Below are 16,216 nucleotides of genomic sequence, written 5' to 3'. Positions count from 1 at the left end.
AGGCTAGGCTGCTGGCCTCAGATCACACACCACCCCCCCTCCCCCCCCACTACCATGGCCAGTGGATTGTCCGCCCACATTGGCACCATTTCATGCCGGCGTGTTTCACAATGGCATACAAAAGGCGTGCACTTGGTGGGCTGCACTTTGAGGGGAACTCGGAGATGAGTACACTGTAAGATGGCGGAGCGCTTGCAGGGTTACGTGTTGGACTTCAAGGTTGAGGCGGGTTGTGGGGGAGCAAAGACTGCCCTGCAGTTCAGGCGACTTTGTGGGGGTGCAAAGGCTGCCCTGCGGTCGAAGGTAGCACGCAAGCACATATGTAGCAGGGCGGGGGGGATGGGCGAGGGAAGTGGCCATGTATTAGGGTCACCTCATATAAAGTGACCAATTCTCTGCAGCCAAGACAGTTCAGACACAGCCACATTGATATGATTGGAGTCGAGCCTCTGGCTTATCTGCCCACTCAAGCAACGCAGAGGCATCAGAGTGCCACCAAGTACTCCAGAGTTTTTCACCCCTCAGGCACAGACTGCAAACTAAGGAGTATTTTAGTGGACTGCAGAACCATTGGGTGACTGAGCACATTTGACAATCTCCTCGCTAAAGCTGGCCATGGAGCAATCACTGGTGGAGGCGCTCACTGCCCCTTACAATGTCATCATTCAGGTTTGGACCAGTCTACCTCATGGTTCAAACGAACAGCGCAGCCTTGCAGTGCAGGTTAGCTGTGCAGTGCGCCTGAGCTGAGAGCACAGCATGCAGTCCAATGGGCAAAGCTACCACCAATGAGTCGGGTGGAGTGGGCTGGAGGAATGTGGGGTTACGGGCAGCCATGCAACGCACTAATCTCTGGCCATCCAAATGGTGGCCGGCACTCTCTGGGAAGCATTCAAGGGCCTTCAGACTTAAACAAGAAAGGTTCTTAGTATACCTATGCATCTCTCTCTTTCATCCTGCAGGAGAAGTATATCAGCATCATGGAGCCTGGTGAACTAGCTGTATGCCTCGTGGCGTACAGAGAGTGGAGACAATGGAGAAGAGACTGACTGAGGTGCCTGGCTGCGCAGAGGGAGGAGCAGCACCCTCTGGTAAAAGGGGCGGCTGAGACTCCCACACATGCCGCTGAAGAGCTACAACGAGCCATCGCTGGGTGGTGCCTAGCTAGACCCAGGTTCAATAGACGCCACCTTTCAATCCTGCAGAGAATCAGTGTCGTTGAAGACTGTGCATGTCTAGGGAACTGGTCAGTCACATCTGTCAGCTACTGCGGGATTTAGCGCCATGGGGACATGGAGGGCATCCACTGCCAGTGGCCGTGCAAGTGACAGCGGCTCCTGTTTCTATGCCAGTGGCTCCTTTCAGGGCTCCACGGGTGACCTGTGTGGGATATCACACGCCTCCACCCACAAATGCATCCATAATGTCACAGATGCCACTTTTGTGAGGGCACACAACTTTGTGCATTTCGCGTGGGACCAGGAGAGCCAGGATGCAGGGACGATTGGATTTGCCCAGGTCTCGAGTTTCCCACAGGTGCAGGGTACCATCAACTGCACTTACCTGCCACTCAGATCTCTGTCGCAACATATAGTCAACTATGTCAACCACAAGGGATTCCATTCATTGAATGTGCAGCTAGTGGACGACCACCAAAAATGCATCTTGCAGGTCTGTGCACAGTTTCCAAAGAGTGTCCACAACTCCTACATTCTCAGTTGGTCACAGAACCCTGACATCTTCCAGGGTCCACAGAGGCTGCAGGGATGTCTCCTAGAGGTCAAGGACTACTCGCACAGGATGTGGCTGATGACACCCGTGCGGTGGCCTCAGACTGCAGCACAGTGAAGATATAATGAGGCTCATGCTGTAGCTGATAACTTGGTGGAGCAAACCATCGGGATGCTGAAAATGAGGTTCCAGTGCCTGGATTGGTCTGGTGGAGCCCTGTATTATAGTCCACAGAGGGTGTCACGCATCATTGTTGTCTGCTACGCCCTTTACAAACTGGTGCTGCAACGGGGAGAGCAGCTGGCTGAGGAGCAGATGCAGGAGCTGGAGGTGTAATAATAGACCAAACGCAGACTGGGTGACCACTTTATATGAGGTGACCCTAATGCATGGCCACTTCCCTCGCCCATCCCCCCCGCCCTGCCACATATGTGCTTGCGTGCTACCTTCGACCGCAGGGCAGTCTTTTCTCCCCCTCAACGCGCCTCAACCTTGAAGTCCAACACGCAACCCTTCAAGCCCTTCAGTCTTTCTGCAAGCATGACCCAGGCATTCCTGTCGCTTGCCATTTCAACACACCACCCTGCTCTCATGCCCACATGTCTGTCCTTGGCCTGCTGCAATGTTCCAGTGAAGCTCAACGCAAACTGAAGGAACAGCACCTTATCTTCCAATTAGGCACTTTACAGCCTTCCGGACTCAACATTGAGTTCAACAACTTCAGATCATGAACTCTTTCCTCCATCCTCTCACCCCCTTTTTGATCCCCTTTTTTCTAATAATTATTATATGTATTTTCATATATATATTTTTCTTTTCCCAGCTACTTCTTTTATTGTTTTAAAAATTTATTTCCATCCCTTTACAGGACCAAGGGATTGATTAAGAAGGGGAAAATAGAGTACGAGAGTAACCTTGCAGGGAACATAAAAACTGACTGTAAAATTTTCTATAGGTATGTGAATAGAAAAAGATTGGTGAAGACAAATGTAGGTCCCTTACAGTCAGAAACAGGTGAATTTATAATGGGGAACAAAGAAATGGCTGACCAACTAAATACATACTTTGGTTCTGTCTTCACAAAGGAGGATACAAATAACATACCAGAAATGTTGGGAAACACAGGGTTTAGTGAGAGGGAGGAACTGAAAGAAATCAGTATTTGTAGGGAAACGGTGTTGGGGAAATTGATGGGATTGAAGGCCAATAAATCCCTGGGACCTGATAATCTACATCCCAGAGTACTTAAGGAAGTGGCCCTAGAAATAGTGGATGCATTGGTGGTCATCTTCCGAGATTCTATAGACTCTGGAACAGTTCCTACAGATTGGAGGGTAGCTAATGTAACCCCACTATTTCAAATGGGAGGCAGAGAGAAAACAGGGAATTATAGACCAGTCAGCCTAATGTCTTATTGGGGACAATGATAGAGTCTATTATAAAAGATTAAATAGCTGAGCACATGGAAAACAGTGGCAGAATCTGTCAGAGTCAGCATGGATTTATGAAAGGGAAATCATGCTTGACAAATCTACTAGAATTTTTCGAGGATGTAACTGGTAGAGTTGATGAGGGGGAGCCAGTGGATGTGGTTTATTTGGACTTTCAGAAGGCTTTCGACAAAGTCCCACATAAGAGATTGGCATGTAAAAGTAAAGCGCATGGGATTGGGGGTAGTATATTGAGATGGATAAGAAACTGGTTGGCAGACAGGAAACAAAGAGTAGGAATAAACGAGTCTTTTTCCTAATGGCAGGCAGTGACTAGTGGGGTACCGCAGGGATCAGTGCTGAGACCCCAGTTATTCACAATATATATTAATGATTTAGATGAGGGAATTAAATATATCTCCAAATTTGCAGATGACACAAAGCTAGGTGGGAGGGTGAGCTGTGAGGAGGATGCAGAGATGCTTCAGTGTGATTTGGACAAGCTGAGTGAGTGGGCAAATGCATGGCAGATGCAGCATAATGTGGAGAAATGTGAGGTTATCCATTTTGGTATCAAAAACAAGAAGGCAGCTTATTATCTGAATGGCTATAAATTGAGAGAGGGGAATGTGCAACAAGACCTGGGTGTCCTTGTACACCAGTCGCTGAAGGTAAGCATGCAGGTGCAGCAGGCGGTAAAGAAGGCAATTGGTATGTTGGCCTTCATAGCCAGAGGATTCGAGTACGGTAACAGGGATGTCTTGCTGCAATTGTACAGGACCTTGGTAAGACCACACCTGGAATTTTGTGTGCAGTTTTGGTCTGCTTATCTGAGGAAGGATGTTCTTGCTATAGAGGGTGTGCAGCGAAGGTTTACCAGACTAATTCCTGGGATGGCGAGACTGACATATGAGGAGAAATTGAGTCAATTAGGATTATATTCGCTGGAGTTCAGAAGAATGAGGGGGGATCTCATTGAAACCTATAAAATTCTAACAGAACTAGACAGGGTAGATGCAGGAAGGATGTTCCCGATGATGAGGGAGTCCAGAACCAGGGGTCACAGCCTGAGAATACAGGGTAGACCATTTAGGACTGAGATGATGAGAAATTCATTCACCCAGAGATTGGTAAGCCTGTGGAATTCGTTACCACAGAAAGTAGTTGAGACCAAAATATTGTATGTTTTCAAGAAGGAGTTAGATATAGCTCTTGGGACGAAAGGGATCAAAGGGTATGGGGAGAAAGCAGGAGCAGGCTATTGAGTTGGATGATCAGCCATGATCATAATGAATGGCGGAGCAGGCTCGAAGGGCCGAATGGCCTACTCCTGCTCCTAATTTCTATGTTTCTATCCACTGTTTTATCTCCACCTTTTAGCCCTTTTCGACCCCTTCCCCCCACCCCACCCCCACTAGGGCCATCTGTCACTTGCTAATCCTGCTTTCTACCTTTAATGTCACCATTAGCACATCCTTCAGCTAATATCACTACCGTCAACACCCTTTTGTTTATGACATCTTTGGCAATCTCTCCTCAACCTTCACCTATCACTGGCCCGCTATCCAGCTCCACCTGTCCCATCCCCCCTTAAACACCTTATATTTCACTATATTTCTATTCCTCTTTAGTTCTGATAAAGAGTCATGCAGACTCGAAACGTTAACTCTGTCTTCCTCTCCACAGATGCTGTCAGACCTGCTGAGTTTTTTCAGCAATTTTTGTTTTTGTTTCAGATTTCCAGCATCCACAGTATTTTGCTTTTATCTTTTTGCTTACATCTTCTTAACCTTCCTTACCCACTACATCTTGGTGCTCCCTGGGCATTCACAGCGGAGGTGGCGGCAGCCTGCTGACTGCTACTGTCATGAACTTTGACCGGCGTCCTCTGGAGGGCCCTGCCCTGCTTTTGGTGGCCTGCTGTGTGGCAGTGGCACCCTCCTCGAGCTGTGGAGCTAGAGCTGTTGGGATCACAGGAAGAGGGAATTAGGATGGGCTGGACCTCCTGTAATCACCTGGGTGGATGGCCCTGGTGTGTGCGCCTGCTGATCCTCCTCCCTATGGGTGCCCAAGGGCCCCTGGCTGACTCCGTGAGGAGAAGAGGTAGCTGGGGTGAGATCGTGCTACCCTGCACCCCTCTCATGTACACACTGTTGGAGGCCATCTATGGCATCAGCGATGGAGTTCAGCCCACACAACAGAGCAGGAGCAACATCCTGGACCAAGCTCTCCATGGCAGCCGTTATCCTACCAGTGTTGACCTCAATGTGTTGGCATGCCGGCGCTTTCACCTCGGCCGGAAGATGGATGGACTCCTCCATCATGCCTTGCAACCTGAGGAGTGCAGCGGACATGTCTTCCTGATATTCCCGAGATTGCTTCTGCAGCTCCAGCAACTGTGACATAGCAGAGTGCAGAGGCTTCTCATCTGACTCGGACTCAGCCATTTCTGGCCCCCAGCAGTCCTCCGAGTGCCAGACACCTGAGAAGTCCCTACTGCTGCCTGCTGTAGATGAGAAAGTGTGATGTGCTCACCAGATTATAATCTTGAGGCTAATGTAAAGTTAGGTCCCACTGAGGTGTTTGCCTATGCGATGGTGGAAGGTGTGTGTGAGAACTGTGATGGGAGTTCAAAAAGGGTGCCTTCAGATTCCTATTCAGAGGTTTCTTCGGGGCTTGATTGGAGGCCACGGTTGTGGATGCCATCGGCTGTTTGGCATATGTGCCTGCGAAAACAGGGAGAGATAATTAGTGCTTGGCAGTGGCCTGTGAAAAAGGACACATCATTCACAGCATGGCTGTCCGATGGATGTTGCACTGCTGGATCCTCACTTGGTAGAACACCGCTGACCTCAACGTCAGCACAGGAACAGTCCAGATCCTCACCGGCCAGCTGGATGGCTCTGATTTCAAACTCCATGAGTCTCTTGATTGCAGGCATTCTTCCACCAGTCTCCGATCTCTCTCTCTTGTTTTGTACCAGCTTGTCTGCTTGAATAGGGATGGAGAGAGTGTTAGCAGGATGCCTGCCAGGCCAGATATAAGTGTGCCTGGCACGTGTAGGTGGTGAGTGGTCCAATGGATCAGATGAGGACCATGAAGGTGTGTATGAGAGAGTGAATGGTTGTGTCCCTTGAACTGGCAGTGAGTGAGGGCCCTGTGGATGTGTGATGAGTTTGTGAACCTGTGAGTTGAATGCATAATTAATGCAGCAGGTTTGGACCATACGGGCGTGAGAAGCCGCAATTGCGGTCCACGGGTAAAACGTTGTTTTCCCCACCCACTAAAGCACTTGAAAATCTGGGATGATGCCACCCCATGTGAGTTGAGAGTGATGAGAAGAGTGACTTACCCTGGTGGAATGCAAGAGATCATTCATCTTCTTGCAACACTGGTGGATGTCCTCTTATGAAGGGCGTTGGCACTGACCACCACTGCCACCGCCTCCTAAACTGGATTAGTGAGGTTGCTGCCCATCCTGCAGCCATAGCAGAGGTAGACGACATCACGGTGAGTCCTCACTGCATCCAAAAGGCACTCGAGAGACATGTCATTGAATCTGGGGTCTGTGGTCATTTTGCCTTTCGGGGCCATGTCTTCTTTGCAGCAGTCATGGCCAGGGAGCACTGAGAGGTGTGCACGTGGCTGCACTTTAAATATGGTGCCCAGTTTGATGAAGCGGCAAGATGGTGTCATGGTGGACGAATGAGAGCCAGCCCATCATGGGTGTTTCCTGGGAATGCAAAATTAATGCGGCAGGTTTGGGACGATACGGCGTGAAAAGCTGTCAGTGCAGCTGATGGGTAAAACCTTGTTTAGCCTGCCCGCTACTGCACTTAGTGAAAATCTGGGGTGATTCCACCCAGAAGGTCCCATTGTTGCTTGGACACCTCCTTAAAGACTAACCATTCAGAAACAGATGCCAATATCATTCAAAGGTGTTTCTCGGCCGCTTTTCTATTCCTCAGTTGCTCAACAAGGTCAAAAGGAATAATCAAGAACTGGCTGGCTTTCTTTCTCACCTGTTGTTTTTTAAATAAAACTTGTAACCAGAAATTTGCAAGTGGCAGCCTGAAATGTGACAGAAACATCTCAGAATTCTCATAGTGCTTCTACAGAAAGCCAAAGGATACGTGATTTTATAATATAGGAGTATTTCATCATGCAAAACACAATGCATTAAAATAAAAATTATAGGCAGGACCTTTTCCAAATTATTTTAATGCAATATGTGTCCATAAAACCCCCCTGTAAATTCTGACAATCCATCCTTTGTCTCAACTGAATGATTTTAAAAACCATGAACATGCTGGTGCAGGCCAACCACAACCCAATCCCCTTACCCCAGGAAATCCTGTGGAATGTAAATGGATCAAAGTCCCAAATGAGCTGGGACTCCACCCCTATTCCCTGACTTTTGCATTTGAGAAATTTGCTGTTCTCAAGGACAAGAGTCAGGAAAATCCAACTTCTGCATCTCAGCTTTCTTCCCCATCCTCTAATTCCATATATGACACTTGAATGTGTTTTTTGTCCTCCACTCTTTTTCTCCCTCTTTCTACGTATTGCTATTGCACACTATTATCTCTGTGTTTTTTGTATCGCTCTTAATTCTGCATAATTGTATACGTTTCACTCTTTCTGTAAATCTGTTTCTCCCTTTTGGTCTTCTCTCCTATATGTCTCCTATGTTTCCATGTAGTTTATACGCATGTACTTTTATGATGTTTGATGTCAGCATCTGTCTTATTTTAAAGATTTGACATCTGCTTGATTTTAGGTCAGGATAGAGTTATGAAGATGTCTTATATCGAATATTATTTCATCATGACATCAGCTGAACATATGTTACTTTATAATGTAATTGGCTAGATATATATATGTATTGAACTTTTTGAAATGGACACTTCTGCTAAGCAAAGAACACTGGCCTGCAGCTACAACTATGTTGCATTTGCAAAGGGCACAAGCTGCTTCATGGAGACACAGAGTCTACGGAGCTCTCAGGGACAGTGGCTAAGATAAAGCTAGATTGAAACCAGAGAGCGGTCACGTGATCCAGCTCTTGGAGTGTAAAATATACAGGATTTGAATTAACAGTCAGGAAGACTGCCAAAGGGGCACCAGCCTTGCCCCATCTCTTTTTTTTCTGAAATCTCTCTCATCAAAGCTGAGCTGTTTGATTTGAAAACCCACCAGAAGACCGAATTTCTGTAGACCGAGAATTCTAAAAGAGAGATTCTGAACCAACAAAACTGTCTCCAAGGGAAAAGAGAATCAACCAGCCACAACTACAGAATGACTGTTCCAGTGAGAAACCTAAGTACCAGCAGCTATTGTGGAAAGTGATCCTTCAGCGATAAACAAGCATGCGGACAATCTGTTAATTTTATTTTCTGACTTTACTTTTTAATTGGCAGAGTTTTAAGATCTGATACTCTGCACAGTTTTATTCATTTTTTGTATGCTGTGGGGGGTCGTGTGCGTGCACTTTTTGCATTAGTGGATGGTTGGACGTATTTGTATATTTTAAACTTTTTATTAATAATTTTTGCATCTTTGCCTCAGTGAGTTTTAACATTAAAACTAACTCTTTACTTGTTAACTTAAGGAACCTGGCTGGCTTATTTCTTACATCGAGCTACACACAGTTAAATATATATTGAATTGGCAATATTAGCTCCCTTTTAAATTTAAACTCTGCTAGGACCATCCCAGGAGTAGAACAAAGAAAGGAGTCAGTTCACCCCTCCTAACCTGGTTGTAACAATAGAGAATAAGTGTAGAAGAGGTGTTGCTACATAGGCAGTTGGGACTTGGCAGGTGAGGAGAGACATTGCAGGCACAGGCCTGGCAGCAGCCCAATCTAGGAATGAAGCACAGGTGGCAGCCACAAGGATAATAGTTTGCTGTATCACAACATGGTAGAAATTGCAAAGGTAATAAGATTTGTCAGACATTGTTAAAAAGGCGATGCAAAGAGGGTTCAACTGAAAAACCCGAAGATGTGGCTAGAAGGATATTGGGCCAGAGGTGATAGGGGAGAACAAGCATAGTTAAAGGTATGCTTACCACTCTTGGTGAGCAAGCAAATAGGTAGGCTTTGATCCAAATCAAAGCAACTCGCTGTGTAAAAAAGGTCTCATCTCCCCTTTAGTTCTTTTCCTACTTACCTTAAATCTGTGTCCTCTGGTTACTGAAACACCTACCAATGGAAATAATTTCTCTTTATCTATCCTATCAAACCCTCTCAAAATCTTGAACATCGCTATTAAATCTCCCCTTAGGGAGAATGTTCTCTGAGGAGAACATTGAGGTTCATTATCCTTGGTACAATTCTACTCAATTTCTTCTGTATCCTCTCCAAGGCCTTGACATCCTTCCTCAAGTATGGATTCCATAGCTGAAGCCTAATTAATGGTTTATAAAAGTTGAGCATTACTTCCTTGCTTTTATACACCATGCCTCTATTTATACAGTCAATGATCCCATAAGATTTTTGGTGTGCAAACAGACTATGTAATACTTGGAACTGGTATGTGGGTGGTTAGGTCAGGAAGAATTTAGATGATGATGAAACAATCACTTCAAAAGGTAGTTGAGCTTGACAGGCTAGAGATTCCCCATGTATAGCTTCCTTACTGTATTTGTCAGTGTGGTTGTAATGCCATACCCAACCACTGAATCATATGTACAGTCAACAACTACAGTAGAGACTGAACACAAGCGAACAGGATTAAATTGGCTTCAGGGGAAACGATTCAGGGGTGGTTAAAGCAGGTCAAGGTTAGGCCAGGAATGTTGTGGGAAAGGATGGATTTCATCATCAGCAAAGCAGGTCAGGACTCACTATGTGGAAAAATGTTAGTTGGATTGGTGCAACCTAGGATGAGAACACCAAGTAAATAAGGTAAAGGAAGCTTGGGTGAAGGGATAGGCGGCTTATATTTCACCTTTCTCCTAACTATACTCAGTTCTGCCGAAGGGTCATGAAGACTCGAAATGTTAACTGATTTCTTCTCCACCGATGCTGCCAGACCTGCTGAGTTTTTCCAGGTAATTCTGTTTTTGTTTTGGGTGAAGGGATGTTGAGTCATTAATGAGAGCTTACATTGCAGGTCCACTTGCCAAAGGGAACATGGAGAGCAAATCAGCCCCTGCCACAAAGGTGAGCACAGGCCAAGTCAAACTGCCAAGTGAACCACACGTATAGCGAGTGGCTAGAATTCCAGCACTGACAGGGTGACAAACAAGAGCGGAGTGGCTTGGCATGAAATATATATCAAACAAAATAACAGAAAATAAAACAGCTACCAAAGCCCAAGCCGATAATTCAAGTTGCAAGCAATTACCTCAAACTGAGCCCCAGGCAGTCAACACAGGTGTAAGGCTCTGAGTAAATGTTTTCCTGAGAATTAAAACAGAGCGTAAGGAACTGCATGAGTAATCAGCATTTTATTCAGAATTGTTTAATTCTGCCTTAAACGTTACTTACATGGTTACAGTTTCAACTAGTTGAAAAATCTGTAATGGTGACTCAATCCATTATGTGAACAATTTCACTAATGTTTTACAGTTTAGAATTAGTAGTTTAAAAAAAGTATTGGAAATTTGATTGCTCAGTTTTCTGCTGCATACATTCCTTATTGGTACTCATCGACTGAGCCGTGCCACATTAAATTATTCATATTTAGTAAATCAGGTAAATGCTTATTTCAGACAAGCAACAACCTTTAACCTATGAATCTATGCAGCCAAGTCAGAATGGCAACAGCTTGGAGGGAACTTGCAGGTGGCGGTGTTCCCATGCATCTGCTGCCCTTGTCCATCTAGGTGGTAGAGGTTACAAATGTGGAAAGTACTGTTGAAGGAGCCTTGGTGAGTTGCTGCAATACATCCAGTATACAGTACACACTGCTGCCACTGTGCATTGGTGGTGGAGGGGGTGGATGTTTAAGTTGATGGATGGTGTGTCTATTAAATGTACTGCTTTGTCCAGGATGGTGTCAAGCTTCCTCGTGTCGTTGGAGCCACACTCATCCAGGTAAGTGGAGAATATTCCAATATAGTCCTGACTTGTGGCTTGAGGATGGTGGACAGGCTTTGGGGAGCCAGGAGGTGAGTTACTAACCTCAGAATTCCCACTCTCTGACCTGTTCTTGTAGCCACAGAATTAATATGACTGGTCCAGTTCAGGTTCTGCTCAATAGTAAACCCCGGGAAGGTGATAGGGGGAATTCAGTGTGTGACAACACATTGAATGTCAATGATGGTCCAAGTGCTTTTGGGTAAAAATCTGTATTTTATGTTGGGGTGATGGTCTCTTTCAGAATTAAGTTTCTCTGGAAGAAGATTTCTTGTAAGAAAAAACTTGCTTCCAGTAACTGATCATATGAGCAAGTTGCCTGGGAGAGAAAAATAGTAGAGAAAGATAAACAATAAGTTAATTACAGGGTGGGTATGATAGATTCATGTGTGCAGTTCTGTTTTCAAGCAGTTTAGCTTTGGCTTTCAAGCCAAATTCAGTTGAAATTCTTTGTGCAGGCTAAAAGGCTTTGAACTCTGAAAACTTATGGAATCCATTGACATTGAGTTGGACTCAAGGACTCAAGCTGAGGAGAGAAAAAGTTTCTAGATGCAAGACTCCAGCATTAAAGCACATTAGATCTAGGCGCGTTCTGACCTAAAGGGGCTAAGTTAAAACATTAGCGATGACAGGGCTGAACTGGGATTCGACAACCGTGGGACAGTTCGAGGAGATTTAAAGGGACAACCTTAATGGAAGAGAAAACTCAAAAAATCTCAACCTTTAAATGGATCTTTGAAACAGTATTCAGGCCAAGTGGTTATTCTTCCAATTTTTGATAAGTATCCTATAGACTTTGAGGTGTAAGTTCATTGGGTATAGAGGGAAATTTGAATTTAAGAAGTTCAGCTTAAAGTATAAGTAACTTGTGTTCATTGTTTGACATCTTTAACATAATTGACTGTTTAAGATAGAGTATAGTTTCAGTATTCATGTTCTTTGATTTTGGTGTAATAAAGCTATTTTGTTTTAAACAGTGAACCTTGTGGCTTCATTCTTTTAGTAAATACCTGGGTTTTCAGATTTCCAGAAAAAAGTTACTGGTTTCTACTGAGATCATAACAAGAGGAAATGGTTAGATTCTCTATTGGTGGAGTTGATCATTGCCTGGCACTTGTGTGGCATGAATGTCACTTGCTACTTATCAACCCAAGCCTGAACGGTGTGCAAGTCTTGCTGCATAGGACCAAGGACTACTTCAGTAACTGGGAAGTTGTGAATGGTACGGAAGATTGTGCAATCAAGAGCGAACATCCCCTTATGATGGAAGGAAGATCATTGATGAAACAACTGAAGACGGCTGGGCCTAGGACACTACCCTGAGGAACCCATGCAGCAATATCCTGGGACTGAGACGACTGGCCTTCAACAATCACGACCATATCCTTTGTGCTCAGTATGACTCCAACGACCAGACAGTCTTCCCCCAATTCCCATTGACTTCAATTTTACTAGGCTCCTTGATGCTACACTCAGTCAAATGCTGCCTTGATGTCAAGGGCAGTCACTCTCATCTCACCTCTTGATTCCAGCTCTTTTGTCTATATTTACATCAAGGCTGTAATGAGGTTAGGAGCTGAGTGGCCCTGGTGGAACCCAAAGTGAGCATCAGTGAACAGGCCACTGCTGTGTAAGTGCTGCTTGATAGCACTGTCGATGGTACTTTCCATCACTTCTCTGATGATCAAGAGGAGGCTGATGAGGCGGTATTTGGCAGGATTGGATTTATCCTGCTTTTTGTGGATAGGACATACCTGGGCAATTTTCCACATAATCCGGTAGATGCCAGTATTATAGCTATACTTGAACAGCTTGGCTAGGGGCGCAGCTGGTTCTGGAGCACAAGTATTAAGTACTATTGCCGGAATGTTGTCAGGGCCCATAACCTTTGCAGTATCAAGTGCCTTCAGCCATTACTTGATATCACGTGGAGTGAATCAATAATGCTGGGGACCTCAGGCAGAGTCCGAGATAGATCATTCGCTCGACACATCTGGCTGAAGATGGTTGCAATTGCTTCAGTCTTGCCTTTTGCACTCTTGTGTTGGGCTCCCCCATCAAAGAGAATGGGGCTGTGGGGACTCCTCCTCCAGGTTTGTTGTTTAATTGTCCACCATTCATAACTGGATGTGGCAGGACTGCAGAGCTTTGATCTAATCCATTTGTTTTGGTATTACTTAGCTGTCTATTGGATGCTGGTTCCACTGATTGACATGGAAGTAGTCCTATGTTGTAGCTTCACCAAATTTTTAGGTATGCCTGGTGTTGCTCCCGGCATGCTCTCCTGCACTCTTCATTGAAGTATGACTGATCCCCTGACTTGCCGGTAATAGTAGAGTACGAGGTTACAGATTGTGGTATACTGCTGCTGATGGCCCACAGCACCTCATGGATACCTAATTTTGAGCTGTTAGATCTGTTCTGAATCTATCCCATTTGGCAATGTGGTAGTGCCACACAACACAATGGAGAGTTTGCTGATTGTGAAGACGGGACTTAATCTTCACAAGTACTGTGTGGTGGTCACTCCTACCAATGCTATCATGGACAGATGCATGTGCAACAAGTAGATTGGTGAGGACAAAATCTGATAGGTATTTTCCTCACCACTTTCCGCATGCCCAGTCAGGCCGATACATCTTTCAGGACTGGGCCAGTTGGTCAGTCGTGATGCCACTGAGCCACACTTGGTGATGGACATTGAAGTCCCCCACCCAGATTACATTCTGTGCCCTTTCCACTCTCAGTGCTCCTCCCAATTGATATTCAACATGGAGGAGTACTGATTCATCAGCTGAGGGAGGGCGGTAGAGGGTAACCAGAGGGGGTTTCCTTGCCCAAGTTTGATCAGATGCCATGAGACTTCATGAGGTCCAGAGTTGATGTTGAGGACTCCCAGGGCAACTTCGAAAAGACTGTATACTATTGTACCACCTCCTCCCTCGGTTCTGTCCTGCCAGTGGGACATATCCAGGAATGGTGATGGTGGTGCCTGGAACATTGGTTGTAATGGTATGATTTGGTGAGTATGACTATGTCAGGCTCTTGCTTGGCTACTCTGTGGGACAACTCTCCCAGTCTTAGCATAAGATGATAGTAAGTAGAATGTTGCAGGGTTGGTTGTCATTTCCAATGCCTAAGTCAATGCCAGGTGGTCCATCCGTTTTTATTCCTTTTTGACTTTTCTGTAGTGGTTTGGCACAACTGAGTGGGTGCTAGGTGATTAGAGAGGACAGTTAAGAGTCATGAGATTGTTGTAGGTCTGGAGTCACATGTAGGTCGGACCAGGTAGGAAAGCAGATATCCTTCCCTAAAGGTTTCAAAAGGATCCTTGTCCCCAGGGCAATTGCCTGATCCTCTGGATTACTGGTCCAGTGACATTACCAACACACCACTGCCTCCCTGTCATGCCCAGTAAGGATATCATATTCCTAACTTTCAAGAGACAGATTTCAGTCAATCTGGACATTTTGAAATTAATTTTAAAAAGTAGACAATGTGCATCAAAGGTCAGGTGAGTTCTCTAATTTCTGCACAAAGGATTAACTCATATCTGAACATGCTTCCGGAAAGTTCTTAAAAAGTAAATGACTGTGGGTGGGATGTCGTGCTGGAGACAAAACCACTTATGGAATTTACAGCTCCCATTGTCTGTGCATTTACCAAAACTCAAAATCAGTAGTTATCCCCTCACCCCCCCCCAGCCCCAAACGCAATGTCTTCAAGCGTGATCCTTAACAAAGAAGGTCCAGAAAAAAGTTTATCACAAAGAGGTGTGAACAGCCACCATTAAACCCTTATAGTGTAGCAATGGCTTATAACTTTGAATCATTTATGCATTCAATAGAAGTATTAATCATGTGGTTACATGAACAAAACTGACTTCAAATAATGAATCTTATTGCTCCAAGAACTAAGCAGAGACAGATCAGTCTTTATCAGGACAAGAGGGATCATTCCTCCAACCAGAAAAAAACAGAACGCAAGCAGTGTGAGGGGGACTACCTTGTTTGCACCTGCAAAGATGGGCCTCTACAGAAACCTGCTATATCCTCATCTGGAAATTTAGAGACTTCCAACGTCCAGTCATCTCTAAAGAACCACGAGAGAACCCGTCAAGGCTGCAACATGTGCACTTAAAGGACTATTTATCCACATGACTCGCTTCTTACTATTCTATTAGTAAGCTAGCTGCATGCTTCATTCTCTAGAATCCACCTCTACTTGTGTGTGTGTATCTATGTGCTAATGGATTGAATGTTTTTCATTGTGCTTACATTTCAGGGTGTTATGGGAATAAACATTATCTTTTCTTTTGATTTATACTTACCTGAAAGCCTGATTCATGTGTATTATTAAAAGTCACAATACTCAAAAGGCTTAAAACCCTCCCTCTAAAACACACATCTTGTTGCGGACAACTGAGAGGTGAAGAGAAAGGAGTAAAGTTATCCCAGCACTTCTGATTCATCCGTAATCCGTAGCAACCCTCTAAACCTTTATGTTTTACACCTCATGGGGAAGATGGTGCAAGCCTTCATACAGAGGGGCATCACTGAGGCCGTGGCCACTGTTAGAGCTTGAGAAATCAGCGTTGAGGTTATCTGCATACCTAGTTTGCCTTCTGTCATCCCACCTCTCTCTTATCCCACAATCTCATCTGACTCATATGCAGCAGATGTTGTAAGCATGTACTTACTTTCTCTAATCTCCCCCACCCCACACTACTACACACCAACCCCCCCGCCCCCCCCCCCCACCCCACCCGACCCCAACCCCCTTGTCCCTTTTTCATTTCAGATGATCAAGAACTGGAACCTTTCCAGTCAGAAGAAAAAGAGAGAGAGGAAGACAACAGTAAAGATGAGGAAAGGCGGCCACTCAATCTAACACTCGCCAGCTCAGAGGTTGGGACATTGTGTATTTAAAAGGCTGGGATTGAGGAGCGATCTGCATGTGGTGAGACGTA

The 16,216-nt window shown here is 45.2% G+C and overlaps 1 protein-coding gene across 1 annotated transcript in view; it reads right to left on the bottom strand.

Moving 5' to 3' along the window:
- Positions 1 to 16,216, bottom strand: part of pcdh15b (protocadherin-related 15b) — a 1,616,824-nt gene that overhangs the window by 1,365,282 nt on the left and 235,326 nt on the right. Inside the window, exon 3 of the mRNA XM_078565941.1 lies at positions 10,514 to 10,569. The gene's annotated coding sequence lies outside the window, so the exon portion shown is untranslated. The remainder of the gene's footprint in view (positions 1 to 10,513; positions 10,570 to 16,216) is intronic.

This window comes from Cetorhinus maximus, chromosome 20 (genome assembly GCF_964194155.1).
Source record: "Cetorhinus maximus chromosome 20, sCetMax3.hap1.1, whole genome shotgun sequence".
NCBI classification, from domain to species: Eukaryota; Metazoa; Chordata; class Chondrichthyes; order Lamniformes; family Cetorhinidae; genus Cetorhinus; species Cetorhinus maximus.
Note: the sequence above shows the minus strand (reverse complement) of the source record. Positions and strands in the feature narration are given on the sequence as shown.